Source organism: Labrus bergylta, chromosome 9, assembly GCF_963930695.1.
Source record: "Labrus bergylta chromosome 9, fLabBer1.1, whole genome shotgun sequence".
NCBI lineage: Eukaryota > Metazoa > Chordata > Actinopteri > Labriformes > Labridae > Labrus > Labrus bergylta.
In genome coordinates, this window is record NC_089203.1 from 13,097,968 (window position 1) to 13,120,808 (window position 22,841).

Sequence of the window (22,841 nt, forward strand, 5' to 3'; positions counted from 1 at the left end):
GAGAAAACTATATATACATAAAACGGTTTATACTACGACCTCCCTGAAAAGATAAGGCTCTCAGAATCTGTCACTTATTTTAAATCTCTTCTTTAAACTCACTTTTATAGACTGCTTTTATGCAACGTCTTTTTCTTATCCCTCATTATATTTGATATCTTCTACCTCTCACTTGTTACTGTGTCTTTTAATTATTGTTTTTCACTGTCATCTTTAATTTCCTTCTGTTGCTTTTACTTTTTTGTATTGCTTTAACAGCAAAGATTTATTTTTGTTTATTTTACTATCTCTACTGTATTCATGCTTTTATCTCCCTTTTATAGCTTTCATCATTTTTATGATTTCTAATTTTCTTTTTACTGCGCTTAATCTCTTTTATAGCTTTCATCATTATTTGAATCGCTCCTATTTAGCATTGCTGTATTTTGTTGCCTTCATCTTTTTATTCTTTACACCTCTTTAATTACTTTAGTCTCATTATATCGCTATTACCTTTTTCACTGCTGTGAATTCTGTTTTTATAGTCCTTTTAATGTTCCATCTCTTTAGTTGCTTACATCATCTGGTCCTCCAGGTTTCATGACATGTTGTTGGGTTCTGACATATGAAACCTATTTTCAGTCTTCAGTCTTGCAGAAACATGCTTGACGACGCACATCCTCAAAACCTGACAACCAGCATTCCAATTGAAAACAAGGAAGCATTTATAAGCCTGCTGGCAAAGTTTAGTTTGGCAAACATTAGAGATCATCAGACTGGATATTATTGGCGCTTATATTGTACTTCATTTAAAGGAGACCAGATATAACAACTATCCACCACAGGGGCTGACAATCTTCCTCTATATATAAACTTTTAAATAGTTTATATATAGATTATTATAAATTTATAGAAATAAATAGAAATATATATTATATCTATATTTATATATATATATATATATATATAGAGAGAGAGAGAGAGAGAGAGAGAGAGAGAGAGAGGATCTGTCAGCCCCTGTGGAGGTTGCCTTCGGCAGGGGACCATTTTGTGTAAGTCAAAGAAATGTTTTTTAACAAGCTCTCCTCCAGTGGATTGTATTTAAATGATTCTTTTTTTCTTTGTATTTAGTCTTTTTGTATTGATGTTATAAAAAAGGCAAATATATCAAAACTTAAAGCATTTTTATACAAAGTAAACGCAAACAAACCAATTATTAACCGAATCTTTCACTTCTCTTGATTGTCTACAGCCTCTGACCATGCAGGTAACTACGCTCTTTTTACACATCACAAAACAACTTATTAAGAAAAAAAAATGTGGTCAAAACTGAACAACTGTTTGAGATACAAATATATAAAATATTCAATTTACACTCCAATAATTGTTACCAACAAGACCTCTTAAATCTTTAACGGAGAAAATCATTTCAAACCTTTATAGTTTTCTATCTACACTCCATAATTAGAGGTAATTATCCTTTTTTTTTTTCACCAAGCAGGACAGATGCAGGAAAAATTTATTCCAGAAGAATATGAAGGGGTGTATTCAACGTATTCTACAGAAGGGCAGCCAATTCCATGGCGAAGGTAAGCCGTAAGAAATAAATGTTGTAATACCTGTCAACTGGTCCAATGAAATAGATTGAGTAAAAGTTAATGAATCAAATGTTGTAAACAAATCTAACACAGGTCAGCAGCAGAAATCTGAATGAGGAAATGCATTACAATAGTGATTATTTAATGCACTCCAGTCAATAAAGTAGACTGGTAACCATTATCTTATCATAATTAAATGTGATAACAAACTTTTTGTTTTGTGCGATATTTTTCAAATGTCATGATTTCTGTTCATTAAAATAAGTCTATCTACCTTTATTTTAAATATTTTTTTATACTTTTATTGCACAAAACAAACAAAAGTAAACATAATTTTATATTTAAATCGACTTTTATAAGTCAGTTCAGGACGGACAAATGAAGAACTTTCTGATTTGATTGCTGCTGTTAGCAAAGTAACGTTCATTTGTCCGTACCTTCAAAACCAACTGCTGTAAGTACTTGACTTTTAGTAATTAGTTTGAAAATGTAATTAAGTTCAACCTCTTTAATATCCAGAGAGGAGGACCAGCAGAGAGGAGGACCAGCAGAGAGAGGACCAGCAGAGAGGAGGACCAGCAGAGAGAAGACCAGCAGCAACAACGCTTTATACCGAGCTAAAAGACATCTTTGAAACAACGAGGGATCTCAATGGAAAATGTGACCTTTTTAATCAGTTGATAAGTAGTGTTGATATGAATCAAAGTTTTGAAAGAATGCCTCCAATTACACCCTTATACCCTATTTTTATAGCAGAAATAAGGAAGCACACAGTAAAAAAAAAACAATTTGCATTAGCTTATATTATACTGAAAAATGGTGAATATGAGTTTTTTACAAAAATTGTGCCACAAAAGCCTAACCGTGGATCTATGCTACACACTGAGAAGTTATTAAAAGAATTAATTGATAAATTTCTATTAGAAAATGGAAACAATGTAAGACAGATTTTAATGTACACCTACAACAGTCCATGTTTAAAAAGAAAGGACAACAACATCACTTCCTGCATGTCTCTACTCTTTGAGACTGCTGATCACTGGTGTGTTGAATATGGAATCATTACAGATGTGGGATTCACCAAGATTTGTAATTCAAACTATTTTACAGAAGAAGAAAAAAATGATATCTCAGGTTACAGCAGGATCGTCCATCTGTATAAGAGCAAACCTTTCAGATTGAAAAGTAGCAAATTCAAATGTTGTCAAAGTATTTTTCAGATAATCCCTAAAGTTCAAAATAAAACAGGACTCAAAGATAATATTGAATCTGCCATAAAAAAAATAAAAGAAATAAAAGAAATGGACAGTTCATGCAGTCGGACATATGATGAACATCTGCTGTATGGAACACAACAGATTGCGAAACTAACATTCCCAAAAGATGTAGAACAGGATATCTTTAAAATTTTGAACAATAGCTGGAAAAAAATGGTTGAAGATAGTCAACGCACAGAAATAGATGTAAAAATAGCTGATGATTTTAACATCGCAGCAGTTAAACGCGTTCAGGACTGTCTGCTGAAATGTGATTTGGGAAGCAAGAGTCCACTGAGGCTTTTTTGGGTCCCTGAGGATGAACTAGAGCGAGAATATGTTTAATATATTTTTTTTAATTCTTAAAAATGTGGGGTACCAACTGTAATTAACACAATAATGTGTTAGTTACAATGTTGATGCTGATATCTCAGGTCACTGCAGCATTGTCCATCCTTCAGAAAGTGAGAAATTGGAGAAAAAAACATCCAAGAGAAAATGTATTGAAGAACCTTTCAGATTGAACAATAGGAATTTCATTTTCAGATAATCCGTGAAATTCAACTCCATAATAGAGAAGATCTCAACAGTAATCTTAAATCTGGCTTAAAAGAATTACAGAGTATGGCCAGTTCATCCATACAGACGTATGAGGAACATTTACTAAATGGAACATAACAGATTGGGAAATTAACATTCCTAAAAGATGAAAAACTGGATATCTCCTCCAGGATATCTGAAATTTTGGAAAAGAGCTGGAAAGAAATGGTTGATGATAGTCTATGCACAGAAATAATTGGAAAAATGAATGGTGATTATAACATCGCATTAGTCAAACTCTTTCAGGAAGTTTTGGGAAGCAAGAGTCCAATGAGTCTTTATCAGGTCCCTGAGGATGAACTAGAGGGTTTAATACGTTTAATACATTTTTTTTAATTCTTTAAAAATGTGGGGTACCAACTGTAATTAACACTATAATGTGTTAGTTACAATGTTGTAACTCACATGTAATATTTATCTGGATATTTATTGTCTGCTCTGTCCTGAGCTCATTGTAATAAAAATCTTTAAACTGATGCTCTGTGTGCTTTGATTTTTTTCTCATAATCGACTAAATGTTTCTGCTTGTGGTCAGACCTTCAAAACTCTCCGGTGTTGAATATAGCCTACATGTGTGGACATGTGAGTGGGTTGGCTGCTGTCTTTATAAAAAAAACAAAAAAAAAACAGGTACATTTGGTAAACAAACAGGTATTTGTTTGTCCTCTCACTCTTAGTCACCTGCCCTCCACTTTCAAACATGTTACTTCCCAAACACCTGAGGGCATCATCAGATCCACCATTCACTGCATCTCTTGTTGTACCTGTTTTTCTTGAGGACATGTTAGCCAAGCCTTTTTTATAGCCTATTGTACTCTTTAGATGTGCGCCCAGACAATGTAGTCAGTCCAGCTTTATTGGTGAGGTAAAAATATTTGATTATTATTCATTCTTTAGAGAAGGGACAGAATATCATTTTAGTTTACAGGTGAGTCTCGCTCTTTGTGTTTTCTTTAAGGCATTGTATGTTCAACTTGTATCCACAACTAAAATAAATTACCAACTTGTAAATGAAAGCACAGAATAAGTTTACCATAATCATATTTGTTTGACTTTGTCAGAGAATAAGCAACTAGTGAGTGATCCAGTGCTCCCCTGAGACCAGAAGGTTGTTGTATTGATTTCAAGTACACAAGCTAGTAACACACTGATTTGATTTCCTTTATTTGTAGTTTTATGACTGATACATGACCTTGTTAGATACCATTGTCCCAGCACACTTACTGTAAATGCATTTCACATGGAGCATTGATAATTGGCACAAAAAATATACAAATAAAAATCCCTGTGTATAATACTGACTTAAACAAAAGGGAATAAATAATTATCCAAACATGACATGAAAAGATACAATTTCAGGGTCGTATCATGTCAGGACAAAACCTGTTTTTAATGATGTGCTGAGTTGTTTTAATTCAGTGTTCATTTAATCAAGAGGGGAAAAAACAAAAAACGAATCCAATCTTCAACTTTTTGCCCTTACATATTTTAACTTGACATCTTATCTGAGCGGAGTTCATAAAAATAATGTGTGAATATACTTCAACCAGATCAGACTGAGTCTGGAGATTCTTTACTTGGTCATGGAGTTAAAATGGCTTCACAAGAAAAAGACAGGAAAAAAAAAAAAGCACAAAATCATTTCTATCACCAGCAGTCGGCACAGGTGAAATTTGAGCTTCTTCTGCTTTCTGCACAAGTGATTTGTCAAAACTATTTTTAATTTTAAAAAGCACAGAGATGATTCAAACATTAAATGGATTGAAGCCCAGAGGATCTATAAGGCAAGCAAGCTCATAATGTATATACATATATTAAGGTTACTATTTACAGAGTGTTTACATATTGTTTCATCGCTCTGCCAACATTTGGGATGGGCTTTGTCTCCCCCTATTGGTTAACCCTAGTGTAACACTGCAGACAGAAGTACAGTCATGCTTTCAAATCTGACATTACGACGCACTCAGACGGTACCAGGTCCAGAGTGACCAGAAGAGCCCCTCCCAGAACAAAAGTTCAGAGTGATCTGACACCCACCACAGCCGGGTCTGACACCCCCTAACCTTCTGAAATAACAGCAAGGACATCACGGTCTCCTGATGTTGGTTTTGATTTCATCTTTTCCATATTGCTTTGCTTTATCCTGGCTTCTAAGATGAAGACATATTATGATGTGTAACTACACAGCTGCATTTAAGGAGTGAGAGGGTGCAGATGTGCTCCCTCACTTTCTAATGTTCAACACAAACAATATACAGACATCACAAATGATAGAAAAGCAGATATGATACCTCACAAACAACTGCAACTCTTAGGACTACTCTATGTTCAAGGAGGGAGCGCTAACACTCAGTTACAGCGTTATCTTAAGAGGCTGATAGCAGTTATTATTACTAATATCACATGACCGAAAGAACTCATTAAAATAGAAGCTTAATAAAGAAAAAACAATAGATGGATAAAACTCGAGTTGTGTTTATATGAAGGATAACAAAGCCAACAATAAACAAACCAGCACTGGAAACAACTAACTGTGTGAGAGACCTGAACTTAGCAGAGCCAGACTCACTCTTAATAGTGCAAAAATAAAAAGGGGTGGGGCTAAACTCTTACTAAAGGACGAGCTCTGAGGCCTATATTTCAATCAAAAAGGCCAACGGAAAGTAAATAGAGAACTGAAACAGGGTTGATCAAATGGCATCCTGTAATACAGTTATTCAGATATGGTGGAGGGGAAAAAAAATCTAAAAGGTGATCACACTTCACAGAAAAAAAAAAAAAAGTTTGAAGTTTGACAGCAGGGCTTTGTGCTGACTTAGATAAATTGATTTTATTTAACTTTGGATGCATACCTGCCATTTCTTAGATATTCCCTGTAACACAGCTGTGCCTCTCTCTTTTTTTAGTAAATGACATGTTACATGAACAAGTTTGTTACAAACAAAAGAGACGTAATTCTGTTTGGTCCAAATAACTCCACCCAACACATCATGACCAGCCTCTGTCCACAAACCTGAAACCATCTTCCAGAAATCTAGGAGTTATTTTACATCAACTCACCTTTGAACTTCACATAAACAATTATAGTATCATGCTTCTTCCATCTGGGTATTATCTGCAAAATTAAAACAATGCTTTCACAATCTGAAAAAAATAAAATCATCCACGCTTTCATCTCCATTATTTTGTATTTTGTTTTGTATTTATTTGAAAAACCTGAGGCATTCTCCAACTCCAAGTAAATATAAGTTAAGGCTAAAGACAGTTGTGTGTTTGTACGCAGGTATTGCACATTTTTATACATCATTGTCTGTCTTTAGAAGTATGTAAGTATGGCATTGAAAGTGTCTGCAAAAGTAAATGTTAGTTGCCTGTATTTTCAAATTATTTGAGGAAAATAATCATTAAAATTTACTTCTTCACATAAAAATGTGTAGAAATCAACAAGGTGGCAGCATACACAAAAGAACAGTCACATGGCTGTACAATATATGAATCTGTTATTTTTTGTGGGGAGTGTGAATAAAGATGTATGTTTCTTTGAAGCCTCCTGAGTTTTGTCTCTTTCAGATAACATCCCTCAATTGTTTAAATAAAACTAAACACAGTTCAAACACCTCCTATATCACTAATATGTAATTACAAGAGAGAAAACTATATATACATAAAACGGTTTATACTACAGGTGGCAACCCTATTGTGTATTAACCATAGATGGTAATAAGACAAGAAAACAGTGCAAGACGCTTCATGAGCTCAGTTGAAGGATCAAACCTTTGACATATACCACATACCATTGACTTGTTAATGACACTCTTGTATTAAAGAAAGAATGTGAGACTTTTTGATCCAGTAGATGTCGTCCTTGAGCACCAGCATTTAACCAAAACAAACTGCTGATTGGCGACACCTCCGCTATTCTGAAGCCTCCGCTCTCCTCCAGCCGTACACCTCCAACCCCCTCTCCACTCGCGTTTGAAAGAAGGAGATATCAATTAGAACGCACCAGAATTAAGCATCATTAAAGGTAGGGTTGGTAATTTCCTCCAGATACACTTTTTAAGATTTTGGTGGAAATTGTCTTTGAGTCCTGACAGAAATTAATAATTCATGTGCACGAAGAAAAAAAGAACAAAGAAAATCTGTCCTCTGTAGCAGTTGTAAGCATGTCAAATCTTTGACCAATGTCTGCCACAAGGTTCCAATTTGATGAACCAATCACGCCTCCCTGTCTCCCTGCTCGTTCTCTACTCCTTGCATGCACTAGCCCACACTCACAGTGCGTCACCCATGACAGAGTCTATACTGTGAGTTTACTTACCGCTTCAGTACTAATTAACTACCCAGTATGATGCCTCACTTTACTATAGGGTTCACAAAAGGAGTAAGTAATGCTTTGATAATGTTCCATTACTGATTAACTACCCATTATGACGCCTCACTTCATTCTCTAAGTAATCAAAAGCTACTCTATAGAATTCCGGTAATATCCCTCAAGTTGTGTGGCTTTGACCGGGTTCCCCATAGACTGTATTTGGTTTTTTCACCAGAACAGATTTTGGATCACATAACAGCTCTATTTAAAGTGCTAATCAGAACTCTCAGGGCACTGTTTTTCAGAATGGCTTTTATCTGTTTTTGCAAATGAACTCTTCATGTGTACCATATCTACCCATTACTTAGTGTTTACGTAGTGGTTAGTTTCCAATTCCTTTCCCACTAACTATGCAAAATATGTGTTCCTTATTGTCAAGTGTAACCTTTGAGTCATTCACAAAAACTATTGGTGCTCCACCCTTAAATCTTGACAACAAGACACTGGTTTGAACAGAATCAAAACCTGTTGAAATCAAAAGCGAAAGAACGACAGATTTATTGTAAATGGTTGATAGAAACTTTACAGGAATCTCACCTGATGAAGGTTACAGGCCAATGACTCAGTGGAAGAAGTCATGGATGCTTTTCCTCGTAAAAACTGCTGAAATAGTTTGAAGTTTGACAGCAGGGCTTTGTGCTGACTTAGATAAATTGATTTTATTTAACTTTGGATGCATACCTGCCATTTCTTAGATATTCCCTGTAACACAGCTGTGCCTCTCTCTTTTTAGTAAATGACGTGTTACATGAACAAGTTTGTTACAAACAAAAGAGACGTAATTCTGTTTGGTCCAAATAACTCCACCCAACACATCATGACCAGCCTCTGTCCACAAACCTGAAACCATCTTCCAGAAATCTAGGAGTTATTTTACATCAACTCACCTTTGAACTTCACATAAACAATTATAGTATCATGCTTCTTCCATCTGGGTATTATCTGCAAAATTAAAACAATGCTTTCACAATCTGAAAAAAAAAAAATCATCCACGCTTTCATCTCCATTATTTTGTATTTTTTTTGTATTTATTTGAAAAACCTGAGGCATTCTCCAACTCCAAGTAAATATAAGTTAAGGCTAAAGACAGTTGTGTGTTTGTACGCAGGTATTGCACATTTTTATACATCATTGTCTGTCTTTAGAAGTATGTAAGTATGGCATTGAAAGTGTCTGCAAAAGTAAATGTTAGTTGCCTGTATTTTCAAATTATTGGAGGAAAATAATCATTAAAATTGACTTCTTCACATAAAAATGTGTAGAAATCAACAAGGTGGCAGCATACACAAAAGAACAGTCACATGGCTGTACAATATATGAATCTGTTATTTTTTGTGGGGAGTGTGAATAAAGATGTATGTTTCTTTGAAGCCTCCTGAGTTTTGTCTCTTTCAGATAACATCCCTCAATTGTTTAAATAAAACTAAACACAGTTCAAACACCTCCTATATCACTAATATGTAATTACAAAAGAGAAAACTATATATACATAAAACGGTTTATACTACGACCTCCCTGAAAAGATAAGGCTCTCAGAATCTGTCACTTATTTTAAATCTCTTCTTTAAACTCACTTTTATAGACTGCTTTTATGCAACGTCTTTTTCTTATCCCTCATTATATTTGATATCTTCTACCTCTCACTTGTTACTGTGTCTTTTAATTATTGTTTTTCACTGTCATCTTTCATTTCCTTCTGTTGCTTTTACTTTTTTGTATTGCTTTAACAGCAAAGATTTATTTTTGTTTATTTTACTATCTCTACTGTATTCATGCTTTTATCTCCCTTTTATAGCTTTCATCATTTTTATGATTTCTAATTTTCTTTTTACTGCGCTTAATCTCTTTTATAGCTTTCATCATTATTTGAATCGCTCCTATTTAGCATTGCTGTATTTTGTTGCCTTCATCTTTTTATTCTTTACACCTCTTTAATTACTTTAGTCTCATTATATCGCTATTACCTTTTTCACTGCTGTGAATTCTGTTTTTATAGTCCTTTTAATGTTCCATCTCTTTAGTTGCTTACATCATCTGGTCCTCCAGGTTTCATGACATGTTGTTGGGTTCTGACATATGAAACCTATTTTCAGTCTTCAGTCTTGCAGAAACATGCTTGATGACGCACATCCTCAAAACCTGACAACCAGCATTCCAATCGAAAACAGGGAAGCATTTATAAGCCTGCTGGCAAAGTTTAGTTTGGCAAACATTATCAGACTGGATATTATTGGCGCTTATATTGTACTTCATTTAAAGGAGACCAGATATAACAACTATCCACCACAGGGGCTGACAATCTTCCTCTATATATAAACTTTTAAATATTTTATATATAGATTATTATAAATTTATAGAAATAAATAGAAATATATATTATATCTATATTTATATATATATATAGAGAGAGAGAGAGAGAGAGAGGATCTGTCAGCCCCTGTGGAGGTTGCCTTCGGCAGGGGACCATTTTGTGTAAGTCAAAGAAATGTTTTTTAACAAGCTCTCCTCCAGTGGATTGTATTTAAATGATTCTTTTTTTCTTTGTATTTAGTCTTTTTGTATTGATGTTATAAAAAAGGCAAATATATCAAAACTTAAAGCATTTTTATACAAAGTAAACGCAAACAAACCAATTATTAACCGAATCTTTCACTTTTCTTGATTGTCTACAGCCTCTGACCATGCAGGTAACTACGCTCTTTTTACACATCACAAAACAACTTATTAAGAAAAAAAAATGTGGTCAAAACTGAACAACTGTTTGAGATACAAATATATAAAATATTCAATTTACACTCCAATAATTGTTACCAACAAGACCTCTTAAATCTTTAACGGAGAAAATCATTTCAAACCTTTATAGTTTTCTATCTACACTCCATAATTAGAGGTAATTATCCTTTTTTTTCAGCAAGCAGGACAGATGCAGTCAACATTTATTACAGAAGAATTTGAAGGGGTGTATTCAACGTATTCCACAGAAGGACAGCCAATTTCATGGCGAAGGTAAGCCGTAAGAAATAAATGTTGTAATACCTGTTAACTGGTCCAATGAAATAGATTGAGTAAAAGTTAATGAATCAAATGTTGTAAACAAATCTAACACAGGTCAGCAGCAGAAATCTGAATGAGGAAATGCATTACAATAGTGATTATTTAATGCACTCCAGTCAATAAAGTAGACTGGTAACCATTATCTTATCATAATTAAATGTGATAACAAACTTTTTGTTTTGTGCGATATTTTTCAAATGTCATGATTTCTGTTCATTAAAATAAGTCTATCTACCTTTATTTTAAATATTTTTTTATACTTTTATTGCACAAAACAAACAAAAGTAAACATAATTTTATATTTAAAATCGACTTTTATAAGTCAGTTCAGGACGGACAAATGAAGAACTTTCTGATTTGTTTGCTGCTGTTAGCAAAGTAACGTTCATTTGTCCGTACCTTCAAAACCAACTGCTGTAAGTACTTGACTTTTAGTAATTAGTTTGAAAATGTAATTAAGTTCAACCTCTTTAATATCCAGAGAGGAGGACCAGCAGAGAGAGGACCAGCAGAGAGAAGACCCGCAGAGAGGAGGACCAGCAGAGAGAAGACCAGCAGCAACAACGCTTTATACCAAGCTAAAAGACATCTTTGGAACAATGAGGGATCTCAATGGAAAATGGGACCCTTTTAATCAGTTGATTAGTGTTGATATGAATCAAAGTTTTGAAAGAATGCCTCCAATTACACCCTTATACCCTATTTTTATAGCAGAAATAAAGAAGCACACAGAAAAAGGAAACCAATTTGCATTAGCTTATATTATACTGAAAAATGGTGAATATAAGTTTTTTCCAAAAGTTGTGCCACAAAAGCCTAACCGTGGATCTATGCTACACACTGAGAAGTTATTAAAAGAATTAATTGATAAATTTCTATTAGAAAATGGAAACAATGTAAGACAGATTTTAATGTACACCTACAACAGTCCATGTTTAAAAAGAAAGGACAACAACATCACTTCCTGCATGTCTCTACTCTTTGAGACTGCTGATCACTGGTATGTTGAATATGGAATCATTACAGATGTGGGATTCACCAAGATTTGTAATTCAAACTATTTTACAAAAGAAGAAAAAAATGATATCTCAGGTTACAGCAGGATCGTCCATCTGTATAAGAGCAAACCTTTCAGATTGAAAAGTAGCAAATTCAAATGTTGTCAAAGTATTTTTCAGATAATCCCTAAAGTTCAAAATAAAACAGGACTCAAAGATAATATTGAATCTGCCATAAAAAAAATAAAAGAAATAAAAGAAATGGACAGTTCATGCAGTCGGACATATGATGAACATCTGCTGTATGGAACACAACAGATTGCGAAACTAACATTCCCAAAAGATGTAGAACAGGATATCTTTAAAATTTTGAACAATAGCTGGAAAAAAATGGTTGAAGATAGTCAACGCACAGAAATATATGTAAAAATAACTAATGATTTTAACATCGCAGCAGTTAAACGCGTTCAGGACTGTCTGCTGAAATGTGATTTGGGAAGCAAGAGTCCACTGAGGCTTTTTTGGGTCCCTGAGGATGAACTAGAGCGAGAATATGTTTAATATATTTTTTTTAATTCTTAAAAATGTGGGGTACCAACTGTAATTAACACAATAATGTGTTAGTTACAATGTTGATGCTGATATCTCAGGTCACTGCAGCATTGTCCATCCTTCAGAAAGTGAGAAATTGGAGAAAAAAACATCCAAGAGAAAATGTATTGAAGAACCTTTCAGATTGAACAATAGGAATTTCATTTTCAGATAATCCGTGAAATTCAACTCCATAATAGAGAAGATCTCAACAGTAATCTTAAATCTGGCTTAAAAGAATTACAGAGTATGGCCAGTTCATCCATACAGACGTATGAGGAACATTTACTAAATGGAACACAACAGATTGGGAAATTAACATTCCTAAAAGATGAAAAACTGGATATCTCCTCCAGGATATCTGAAATTTTGGAAAAGAGCTGGAAAGAAATGGTTGATGATAGTCTATGCACAGAAATAATTGGAAAAATGAATGGTGATTATAACATCGCATTAGTCAAACTCTTTCAGGAAGTTTTGGGAAGCAAGAGTCCAATGAGTCTTTATCAGGTCCCTGAGGATGAACTAGAGAGTTTAATACGTTTAATACATTTTTTTTAATTCTTTAAAAATGTGGGGTACCAACTGTAATTAACACTATAATGTGTTAGTTACAATGTTGTAACTCACATGTAATATTTATCTGGATATTTATTGTCTGCTCTGTCCTGAGCTCATTGTAATAAAAATCTTTAAACTGATGCTCTGTGTGCTTTGATTTTTTTCTCATAATCGACTAAATGTTTCTGCTTGTGGTCAGACCTTCAAAACTCTCCGGTGTTGAATATAGCCTACATGTGTGGACATGTGAGTGGGTTGGCTGCTGTCTTTATAAAAAAAATTAAAAAAAACATGTACATGTATTTGTTTGTCCTCTCACTCTTAGTCACCTGCCCTCCACTTTCAAACATGTTACTTCCCAAACACCTGAGGGCATCATCAGATCCACCATTCACTGCATCTCTTGTTGTACCTGTTTTTCTTGAGGACATGTTAGCCAAGCCTTTTTTATAGCCTATTGTACTCTTTAGATGTGCGCCCAGACAATGTAGTCAGTCCAGCTTTATTGGTGAGGTAAAAATATTTGATTATTATTCATTCTTTAGAGAAGGGACAGAATATCATTTTAGTTTACAGGTGAGTCTCGCTCTTTGTGTTTTCTTTAAGGCATTGTATGTTCAACTTGTATCCACAACTAAAATAAATTACCAACTTGTAAATGAAAGCACAGAATAAGTTTACCATAATCATATTTGTTTGACTTTGTCAGAGAATAAGCAACTAGTGAGTGATCCAGTGCTCCCCTGAGACCAGAAGGTTGTTGTATTGATTTCAAGTACACAAGCTAGTAACACACTGATTTGATTTCCTTTATTTGTAGTTTTATGACTGATACATGACCTTGTTAGATACCATTGTCCCAGCACACTTACTGTAAATGCATTTCACATGGAGCATTGATAATTGGCACAAAAAATATACAAATATAAATCCCTGTGTACAATACTGACTTAAACAAAAGGGAATAAATAATTATCCAAACATGACATGAAAAGATACAATTTCAGGGTCGTATCATGTCAGGACAAAACCTGTTTTTAATGATGTGCTGAGTTGTTTTAATTCAGTGTTCATTTAATCAAGAGGGGAAAAAACAAAAAACGAATCCAATCTTCAACTTTTTGCCCTTACATATTTTAACTTGACATCTTATCTGAGCGGAGTTCATAAAAATAATGTGTGAATATACTTCAACCAGATCAGACTGAGTCTGGAGATTCTTTACTTGGTCATGGAGTTAAAATGGCTTCACAAGAAAAAGACAGGAAAAAAAAAAAGCACAAAATCATTTCTATCACCAGCAGTCGGCACAGGTGAAATTTGAGCTTCTTCTGCTTTCTGCACAAGTGATTTGTCAAAACTATTTTTAATTTTAAAAAGCACAGAGATGATTCAAACATTAAATGGATTGAAGCCCAGAGGATCTATAAGGCAAGCAAGCTCATAATGTATATACATATATTAAGGTTACTATTTACAGAGTGTTTACATATTGTTTCATCGCTCTGCCAACATTTGGGATGGGCTTTGTCTCCCCCTATTGGTTAACCCTAGTGTAACACTGCAGACAGAAGTACAGTCATGCTTTCAAATCTGACATTACGACGCACTCAGACGGTACCAGGTCCAGAGTGACCAGAAGAGCCCCTCCCAGAACAAAAGTTCAGAGTGATCTGACACCCACCACAGCCGGGTCTGACACCCCCTAACCTTCTGAAATAACAGCAAGGACATCACGGTCTCCTGATGTTGGTTTTGATTTCATCTTTTCCATATTGCTTTGCTTTATCCTGGCTTCTAAGATGAAGACATATTATGATGTGTAACTACACAGCTGCATTTAAGGAGTGAGAGGGTGCAGATGTGCTCCCTCACTTTCTAATGTTCAACACAAACAATATACAGACATCACAAATGATAGAAAAGCAGATATGATACCTCACAAACAACTGCAACTCTTAGGACTACTCTATGTTCAAGGAGGGAGCGCTAACACTCAGTTACAGCGTTATCTTAAGAGGCTGATAGCAGTTATTATTACTAATATCACATGACCGAAAGAACTCATTAAAATAGAAGCTTAATAAAGAAAAAACAATAGATGGATAAAACTCGAGTTGTGTTTATATGAAGGATAACAAAGCCAACAATAAACAAACCAGCACTGGAAACAACTAACTGTGTGAGAGACCTGAACTTAGCAGAGCCAGACTCACTCTTAATAGTGCAAAAATAAAAAGGGGTGGGGCTAAACTCTTACTAAAGGACGAGCTCTGAGGCCTATGTTTCAATCAAAAAGGCCAACGGAAAGTAAATAGAGAACTGAAACAGGGTTGATCAAATGGCATCCTGTAATACAGTTATTCAGATATGGTGGAGGGGAAAAAAAATCTAAAAGGTGATCACACTTCACAGAAAAAAAAAAAAAAGTTTGAAGTTTGACAGCAGGGCTTTGTGCTGACTTAGATAAATTGATTTTATTTAACTTTGGATGCATACCTGCCATTTCTTAGATATTCCCTGTAACACAGCTGTGCCTCTCTCTTTTTTTAGTAAATGACATGTTACATGAACAAGTTTGTTACAAACAAAAGAGACGTAATTCTGTTTGGTCCAAATAACTCCACCCAACACATCATGACCAGCCTCTGTCCACAAACCTGAAACCATCTTCCAGAAATCTAGGAGTTATTTTACATCAACTCACCTTTGAACTTCACATAAACAATTATAGTATCATGCTTCTTCCATCTGGGTATTATCTGCAAAATTAAAACAATGCTTTCACAATCTGAAAAAAATAAAATCATCCACGCTTTCATCTCCATTATTTTGTATTTTGTTTTGTATTTATTTGAAAAACCTGAGGCATTCTCCAACTCCAAGTAAATATAAGTTAAGGCTAAAGACAGTTGTGTGTTTGTACGCAGGTATTGCACATTTTTATACATCATTGTCTGTCTTTATAAGTATGTAAGTATGGCATTGAAAGTGTCTGCAAAAGTAAATGTTAGTTGCCTGTATTTTCAAATTATTGGAGGAAAATAATCATTAAAATTTACTTCTTCACATAAAAATGTGTAGAAATCAACAAGGTGGCAGCATACACAAAAGAACAGTCACATGGCTGTACAATATATGAATCTGTTATTTTTTGTGGGGAGTGTGAATAAAGATGTATGTTTCTTTGAAGCCTCCTGAGTTTTGTCTCTTTCAGATAACATCCCTCAATTGTTTAAATAAAACTAAACACAGTTCAAACACCTCCTATATCACTAATATGTAATTACAAGAGAGAAAACTATATATACATAAAACGGTTTATACTACAGGTGGCAACCCTATTGTGTATTAACCATAGATGGTAATAAGACAAGAAAACAGTGCAAGACGCTTCATGAGCTCAGTTGAAGGATCAAACCTTTGACATATACCACATACCATTGACTTGTTAATGACACTCTTGTATTAAAGAAAGAATGTGAGACTTTTTGATCCAGTAGATGTCGTCCTTGAGCACCAGCATTTACCAAAACAAACTGCTGATTGGCGACACCTCCGCTATTCTGAAGCCTCCGCTCTCCTCCAGCCGCACACCTCCAACCCCCTCTCCACTCGCGTTTGAAAGAAGGAGATATCAATTAGAACGCACCAGAATTAAGCACCATTAAAGGTAGGGTTGGTAATTTCCTCCAGATACACTTTTTAAGATTTTGGTGGAAATTGTCTTTGAGTCCTGACAGAAATTAAGAATTCATGTGCACGAAGAAAAAAAGAACAAAGAAAATCTGTCCTCTGTAGCAGTTGTAAGCATGTCAAATCTTTGACCAATGTCTGCCACAAGGTGCCAATTTGATGAACCAATCACGCCTCCCTATCTCCCTGCTCGTTCTCTACTCCTTGCATGCACTAGCCCACACTCACAGTGCGTCACCCATGACAGAGTCTATACTGTGAGTTTACTTACCGCTTCAGTACTAATTAACTACCCAGTATGATGCCTCACTTTACTATAGGGTTCACAAAAGGAGTAAGTAATGCTTTGATAATGCTTCATTACTGATTAACTACCCATTATGACGCCTCACTTCATTCTCTAAGTAATCAAAAGCTACTCTATAGAATTCCGGTAATATCCCTCAAGTTGTGTGGCTTTGACCGGGTTCCCCATAGACTGTATTTGGTTTTTTCACCAGAACAGATTTTGGATCACATAACAGCTCTATTTAAAGTGCTAATCAGAACTCTCAGGGCACTGTTTTTCAGAATGGCTTTTATCTGTTTTTGCAAATGAACTCTTCATGTGTACCATATCTACCCATTACTTAGTGTTTACGTAGTGGTTAGTTTCCAATTCCTTTCCCACTAACTATGCAAAATATGTGTTCCTTATTGTCAAGTGTAACCTTTGAGTCATTCACAAAAACTATTGGTGCTCCACCCTTAAATCTTGACAACAAGACACTGGTTTGAACAGAATCAAAACCTGTTGAAATCAAAAGCGAAAGAACGACAGATTTATTGTAAATGGTTGATAGAAACTTTACAGGAATCTCACCTGATGAAGGTTACAGGCCAATGACTCAGTGGAAGAAGTCATGGATGCTTTTCCTCATAAAAACTGCTGAAAAAGTTTGAAGTTTGACAGCAGGGCTTTGTGCTGACTTAGATAAATTGATTTTATTTAACTTTGGATGCATACCTGCCATTTCTTAGATATTCCCTGTAACACAGCTGTGCCTCTCTCTTTTTAGTAAATGACGTGTTACATGAACAAGTTTGTTACAAACAAAAGAGACGTAATTCTGTTTGGTCCAAACAACTCCACCCAACACATCATGACCAGCCTCTGTCCACAAACCTGAAACCATCTTCCAGAAATCTAGGAGTTATTTTACATCAACTCACCTTTGAACTTCACATAAACAATTATAGTATCATGCTTCTTCCATCTGGGTATTATCTGCAAAATTAAAACAATGCTTTCACAATCTGAAAAAAAAAAAAATCATCCACGCTTTCATCTCCATTATTTTGTATTTTTTTAGTATTTATTTGAAAAACCTGAGGCATTCTCCAACTCCAAGTAAATATAAGTTAAGGCTAAAGACAGTTGTGTGTTTGTACGCAGGTATTGCACATTTTTATACATCATTGTCTGTCTTTAGAAGTATGTAAGTATGGCATTGAAAGTGTCTGCAAAAGTAAATGTTAGTTGCCTGTATTTTCAAATTATTGGAGGAAAATAATCATTAAAATTTACTTCTTCACATAAAAATGTGTAGAAATCAACAAGGTGGCAGCATACACAAAAGAACAGTCACATGGCTGTACAATATATGAATCTGTTATTTTTTGTGGGGAGTGTGAATAAAGATGTATGTTTCTTTGAAGCCTCCTGAGTTTTGTCTCTTTCTGATAACATCCCTCAATTGTTTAAATAAAACTAAACACAGTTCAAACACCTCCTATATCACTAATATGTAATTACAAGAGAGAAAACTATATATACATAAAACGGTTTATACTACGACCTCCCTGAAAAGATAAGGCTCACAGAATCTGTCACTTATTTTAAATCTCTTCTTTAAACTCACTTTTATAGATTGCTTTTATGCAACGTCTTTTTCTTATCCCTCATTATATTTGATATCTTCTACCTCTCACTTGTTACTGTGTCTTTTAATTATTGTTTTTCACTGTCATCTTTCATTTCCTTCTGTTGCTTTTACTTTTTTGTATTGCTTTAACAGCAAAGATTTATTTTTGTTTATTTTACTATCTCTACTGTATTAATGCTTTTATCTCCCTTTTATAGCTTTCATCATTTTTATGATTTCTAATTTTCTTTTTACTGCGCTTAATCTCTTTTATAGCTTTCATCATTATTTGAATCGCTCCTATTTAGCATTGCTGTATTTTGTTGCCTTCATCTTTTTATTCTTTACACCTCTTTAATTACTTTAGTCTCATTATATCGCTATTACCTTTTTCACTGCTGTGAATTCTGTTTTTATAGTCCTTTTAATGTTCCATCTCTTTAGTTGCTTACATCATCTGGTCCTCCAGGTTTCATGACATGTTGTTGGGTTCTGACATATGAAACCTATTTTCAGTCTTCAGTCTTGCAGAAACATGCTTGACGACGCACATCCTCAAAACCTGACAACCAGCATTCCAATCGAAAACAGGGAAGCATTTATAAGCCTGCTGGCAAAGTTTAGTTTGGCAAACATTAGACATCATCAGACTGGATATTATTGGCGCTTATATTGTACTTCATTTAAAGGAGACCAGATATAACAACTATCCACCACAGGGGCTGACAATCTTCCTCTATATATAAACTTTTAAATAGTTTATATATAGATTATTATAAATTTATAGAAATAAATAGAAATATATATTATATCTATATTTATATATATATATATATATAGAGAGAGAGAGAGAGAGAGAGAGAGAGAGAGAGAGAGGATCTGTCAGCCCCTGTGGAGGTTGCCTTCGGCAGGGGACCATTTTGTGTAAGTCAAAGAAATGTTTTTTAACAAGCTCTCCTCCAGTGGATTGTATTTAAATGATTCTTTTTTTCTTTGTATTTAGTCTTTTTGTATTGATGTTATAAAAAAGGCAAATATATCAAAACTTAAAGCATTTTTATACAAAGTAAACGCAAACAAACCAATTATTAACCGAATCTTTCACTTCTCTTGATTGTCTACAGCCTCTGACCATGCAGGTAACTACGCTCTTTTTACACATCACAAAACAACTTATTAAGAAAAAAAAATGTGGTCAAAACTGAACAACTGTTTGAGATACAAATATATAAAATATTCAATTTACACTCCAATAATTGTTACCAACAAGACCTCTTAAATCTTTAACGGAGAAAATCATTTCAAACCTTTATAGTTTTCTATCTACACTCCATAATTAGAGGTAATTATCCTTTTTTTTTTCACCAAGCAGGACAGACGCAGGAAAAATTTATTCCAGAAGAATATGAAGGGGTGTATTCAACGTATTCCACAGAAGGACAGCCAATTCCATGGCGAAGGTAAGCCGTAAGAAATAAATGTTGTAATACCTGTTAACTGGTCCAATGAAATAGATTGAGTAAAAGTTAATGAATCAAATGTTGTAAACAAATCTAACACAGGTCAGCAGCAGAAATCTGAATGAGGAAATGCATTACAATAGTGATTATTTAATGCACTCCAGTCAATAAAGTAGACTGGTAACCATTATCTTATCATAATTAAATGTGATAACAAACTTTAGTTTGACTTTTTGTTTTGTGCAAATGTCATGATTTCTGTTCATTAAAATAAGTCTATCTACCTTTATTTTAAATATTTTTTTATACTTTTATTGCACAAAACAAACAAAAGTAAACATAATTTTATATTTAAATCGACTTTTATAAGTCAGTTCAGGACGGACAAATGAAGAACTTTCTGATTTGATTGCTGCTGTTAGCAAAGTAACGTTCATTTGTCCGTACCTTCAAAACCAACTGCTGTAAGTACTTGACTTTTAGTAATTAGTTTGAAAATGTAATTAAGTTCAACCTCTTTAATATCCAGAGAGGAGGACCAGCAGAGAGAGGACCAGCAGAGAGAAGACCAGCAGAGAGAGGACCAGCAGAGAGAGGACCAGCAGAGAGGAGGACCAGCAGAGAGGAGGACCAGCAGAGAGAGCACCAGCAGAGAGGAGGATCACCGTCATTCCCTGGAGAAAAAAAATCGTCAAGCGCTTCAAAAAGCTTCTTCGGAAGTTTATTTTTTTCTTTCTTGAAGTTAACAACATCGCTTTTACCGAGCTAAAAGACACCTTTGGAACAATGAGGGATCTCAATGGAAAATGGGACCCTTTTAATCAGTTGATTAGTGTTGATATGAATCAAAGTTTTAAAAGATTGCCTCCAGTTACACCCTTATACCCTATTTTTATAGCAGAAATAAAGAAGCACACAGTAAAAAAAAAACAATTTGCATTAGGTTTTGTTATACTGAAAAATGGTGAATATAAGTTTTTTCCAAGAGTTGTGCCACAAAAGTTTGACCCCCAAAACTGTGGATGTATGCTACACAGTGAGGAGTTATTAATAAAAGATATGAAGAAATTTCTATTAGAAAATGGAACCAATGCAAGACAGATTTTAATATACACCTACAACAGTCCATGTTTAAAAAGAAAGGACAACAACATCACTCCCTGCATGTTTCTACTCTTAGAGACTGCTAATCACTGGTATGTTGAATATGGAATCATTACATATGTGGGATTCACCAAGTTTTGGGGACTCACAGGTCCAAATTATTTTAGAAATGTAAAAACAACTGATATCTCAGGTTACAGCAGGATCGTCCATCTGTATAAGAGCAAACCTTTCAGATTGAAAAGTAGCAAATTCAAATGTTGTCCAAGTATTTTTAAGACAATCGCTAAAGTTCAAAATAAAAAAGATCTCAAACATAAAATTGAATCTGCCATAAAAAAATTAAAAGAAATGGACAGTTCATGCAGTCGGACATATGATGAACATCTGCTGTATGGAACACAACAGATTGCGAAACTAACATTCCCAAAAGATGTACAACAGGATATCTTTAAAATTTTGAACAATAGCTGGAAAGAAATGGTTGAAGATAGTCAACGCACAGAAATATATGTAAAAATAACTAATGATTTTAACATCGCAGCAGTTAAACGCTTTCAGGACCGTCTGCTGAAATGTGATTTGGGAATCAAGAGTCCACTGAGGCTTTATCAGGTCCCTGAGGATGAACTAGAGGGAGAATAGGTTTAATATATTTTTTTTAATTCTTAAAAATGTGGGGTACCAACTGTAATTAACACAATAATATCCATCCAATAATTGTCCATCCTTCAGAAAGTGAGAAATTGGAGAAAAAAACATCCAAGAGAAAATGTGTTGAAGAACCTTTCAGATTGAACAATAGGAATTTCATTTTCAGATAATCCGTGAAGTTCAACTCCATAATAGAGAAGAGCTCAACAGTAATCTTAAATCTGGCTTAAAAGAATTACAGAGAATGGCCAGTTCATCCAGACAGACGTATGAGGAACATTTACTAAATGGAACATAACAGATTGGGAAATTAACATTCCTAAAAGATGAAAAACTGGATATCTCCCCCAGGATATCTGAAATTTTGGAAACGTGCTGGAAAGAAATGGTTGATGATAGTCTATGCACAGAAATCATTGGAAAAATGAATGGTGATTATAACATCGCATTAGTCAAACTCTTTCAGGAAGTTTTGGGAAGCAAGAGTCCAATGAGTCTTTATCAGGTCCCTGAGGATGAACTAGAGGGTTTAATACGTTTAATACATTTTTTTTAATTCTTTAAAAATGTGGGGTACCAACTGTAATTAACACAATAGTGTGTTAGTTACAATGTTGTAACTCACATGTAATATTTATCTGGATATTTATTGTCTGCTCTGTCCTAAGCTCATTGTAATAAAAATCTTTAAACTGATGCTCTGTGTGCTTTGATTTTTTTCTCATAATCGACTAAATGTTTCTGCTTGTGGTCAGACCTTCAAAACTCTCCGGTGTTGAATATAGCCTACATGTGTGGACATGTGAGTGGGTTGGCTGCTGTCTTTATAAAAAAAAATAAAAAAAACATGTACATGTATTTGTTTGTCCTCTCACTCTTAGTCACCTGCCCTCCACTTTCAAACATGTTACTTCCCAAACACCTGAGGGCATCATCAGATCCACCATTCACTGCATCTCTTGTTGTACCTGTTTTTCTTGAGGACATGTTAGCCAAGCCTTTTTTATAGC

The 22,841-nt window shown here is 34.5% G+C and overlaps 3 long non-coding RNA genes across 3 annotated transcripts; all 3 read left to right on the forward strand.

Moving 5' to 3' along the window:
• Nucleotides 1–749: 749 nt before the first annotated feature.
• Nucleotides 750–3,909, forward strand: LOC136179950 (uncharacterized). Its single transcript, XR_010666862.1, has 4 exons — nt 750–1,031; nt 1,232–1,246; nt 1,481–1,568; nt 2,097–3,909. It is a non-coding gene; the product is annotated as an uncharacterized lncRNA (long non-coding RNA).
• Nucleotides 3,910–10,510: 6,601 nt separating this feature from the next.
• LOC136179954 (uncharacterized) lies at nt 10,511–13,153 on the forward strand. Its single transcript, XR_010666869.1, has 2 exons — nt 10,511–10,815; nt 11,345–13,153. It is a non-coding gene; the product is annotated as an uncharacterized lncRNA (long non-coding RNA).
• Nucleotides 13,154–19,259: 6,106 nt separating this feature from the next.
• LOC136179951 (uncharacterized) lies at nt 19,260–22,527 on the forward strand. Its single transcript, XR_010666864.1, has 4 exons — nt 19,260–19,537; nt 19,738–19,752; nt 19,986–20,073; nt 20,603–22,527. It is a non-coding gene; the product is annotated as an uncharacterized lncRNA (long non-coding RNA).
• The last annotated feature ends 314 nt before the right edge of the window (nt 22,528–22,841 follow it).